Below are 3,222 nucleotides of genomic sequence, written 5' to 3'. Positions count from 1 at the left end.
GTCTGTATACAGTAAAATAATTTAGAGTGGAAAATGCAGCAATGAGTAGCTGAATTATAAGAATTATTTGAATATATCAAGTCAAATTTAGCAGCCTAAAATCGACAAGATGGTTTTAAAAATAATCTGAAGGTGTAGAAGAAAGAACTGTCACTGCTAGATCTGCTGCTTTAAAATGATGTTATGTTCAGTAACTTTTAGTAAGTCTTCAATATATTATGGTAATACACACACACACACACATATGCATATGTATCTGCCAATGGCAATGATGATACATATATGTATGTAAATATGCATGTATATATATATATATATATATATATATATATATATATATATATATATATATATATATATATACATACACACACACACATATATATATAAATATATGCGTAAGTCAGGAAAAAGATGCACTTGTATATCTGTCAACAGATTGGATATATTATCTGAAGTATACAGTACTATATATCCATCATGGCTGATCTTACCAATTGGTTTCGTGCTCAGGGTACAACAGACTGTTAGGTAACAATCTGATTATATAACCGTACGCTCATCAGAGGTAGCTGATTTGGAACGAAATATGGTGACTGCTCTCTATTGCTGGAGGTGAAAGCTTTTTTCTGGCCTTGCCCTATGGTGTAACACCAGGGAGGTCAAAAAATTTTTTCTGGCCTCAACTTTTCACCTCCAACAATAGAGAGCAGTAGCCTTATTTCATTACATATCAGCTACCTCTGATGAGTATAGGATTATATAATCGGATTGTACCTCTAGCATGAAACCAATGGGTAAGATCAGCTGTGATGAATATATAATACTGTACGCTTCAGATAACATACATACATACATACATACATACATACATACATATACATACATACATACATACATATATATATATGCAGAGAGAGAGAGAGAGAGAGAGAGAGAGAGAGAGAGAGAGAGAGAGAGAGAGAGAGAGGTTCATTTTACCATGCTTGCATGGATAGAAGAGTTTATTTAAAGAAACAATTGTTTTTAATGATGGATATCCTTCAATCTAATGATGTCTGTTAGGAGGTGAAACAAAAATACATTTCATACAGTCAAACAAACTGAAGGCAGAACAGTTAAATGCCTTCTAACTGGAATTATGAGAACGACACTTATACATCATAAGTGGATTTTGAAAGCTTTGCAAAGTAATCAATCTTTGACATCATTTCTTGAAATTATAGTAACCTTTGCATGAAGCATACTGTATGAGGTATTGGTGTGGTTAATGTCCCTGTAACTATACACATACAGGTACACACATACGCACACATTCACACACACACACATGTACAAACACATATACATACGTTATGTATGTATGTGTGTTTGTGTGTATATAAATATATGTGTGTGTGTGTGTGTGTGTCTATATATATAGATATATATTTTTATATAAATGCGTATCTGTGTATGCATATGCACACACACATATATTATGAAAAGATTCTACAAATTTCCATGACAATCATGTATATAAAAGTAGCAATAAGATCCATTCCATGAAGATATTTATATATAATCAATAGGGTTTTGAATGTTTTTCTCCCATCGAAACTATTTCAGTTGTGTTATATTTAGCATTGTTTATTGTTACATGGATACACGATGGACACATAAATATAACACACATTGCAGACATATTTTATATTTTAGACAAGCACAGTACAATTCAGCCAAAATTCCTGTGAGTGATGTTGTACAGTAAAGAAATGACTAAATTCCATATATAAAAACACAGTTCAATAGTTCTTGCTTGTTGGAGTGTTTAAACCTTCTTTATTTAAGACTATACATTGTCTACAATGCTGTTTGTTGGTCTTCAATAGACACAGATATGGCATATCAGGAGGTACATATTGGTAGTAAATTTTGGCATAAGGCCAGCAAATTCGGGGGAGGGGGTAAGTCAATTATATCAAACCCAGTGTTCAACTGGTACTTATTTCATTGACCCCAAAAGGATGTAAGGCAAAGGTGACCTTGGCAGAATTTGAACTCAGAACATAAAGAGGAATGAAATCTACTTAACATTTTGCCCGGCACAGTAATGATTCTCACAGCTATATATTACTGGATTTCATTGCTCCAGATATGTTATACCTGTGTCATTTAATCAGTGGACTACATATATGTCAATGAAATAAGTACCAGTTGAACATATATGTAGGCTTGAGCAGAGGAGTGACATTGATGTGTAACAGTTGGCATAGGTCTATGATTATTCGAGTAACCTTTTCCCATGTGCTGAAAACAGAGGACCATTTAATAAAGAATTGCTTCTTTTATAAATCATTCTATTCTTTTTTTTTTTATTCTGTTTTGTTACCTGTGAGTACCTTATTTACACAGCATGCACATGTATATATCCATAACCTACACATAAATCATATGCATTTAGCACCAATTATTAAAATCTTTGAGTGTTTTTAAATATAGGTCAACATTGAGTGCTTTCTTAATAGCAGGTTTAATATGTACTAACCCAGTTGTGATGTGTCACATTGGACTTGTCCTTAATGATGTGCTACATCCCACATCCAAAAGTTGCGTAAATTCAGATCTGGTGAGCAAGGACACTGGATTTCCTTGGGTACAAACAATGGAATGTTGAACTTAGAAAATCTCACACACTCTTTGAAACCATGTGCTGGTGCAAAAGTTTGGATAGGCATAAGTCATCCATAAAGTCAGACCTTTATCAAAGACGTCCAAATACTCAGCTATGTTAATATTAAAACTCACTTTGTTGAAATGAGGTAGCATCTCACATCTATTACTTTCAACAGCTCCAACTGTCATCAAGGCTGCATGACAGCAGAAAGTTTGAAAGGCTTGGTTTCAATAACTCTGCAGTTCTGATGAGTCTGTCGAAGATCAATATTCATTTTACCATGCTTGAATGGCTAGAAGAGTTTATTTAAAGGAACAATTTTTTTTTTAATGATGGATATCCTTCCATCTGCTACTGACTGCTAGGTGGTGAAATGAAAATACATTCCATACAGTAAAACAAATTAGTAGAAGAGCTGTAAGATCCATCCTTCTTATTTGTTGAAGTGTTTAAGCTTTCTATATTTAAGACTATACATTGTCTACAATATTGATAGTTGGTCTTCAATTCTGCTTATCCCTTGGCTATGTATACCTGCCTCCCAGCCTCTCTTCTGGCTGTATATA

This window comes from Octopus bimaculoides, chromosome 14 (genome assembly GCF_001194135.2).
Source record: "Octopus bimaculoides isolate UCB-OBI-ISO-001 chromosome 14, ASM119413v2, whole genome shotgun sequence".
Taxonomy (NCBI): domain Eukaryota; kingdom Metazoa; phylum Mollusca; class Cephalopoda; order Octopoda; family Octopodidae; genus Octopus; species Octopus bimaculoides.
The sequence above is the reverse complement of the archived record's forward strand: the minus strand, read 5'-3'. Positions refer to the sequence as shown.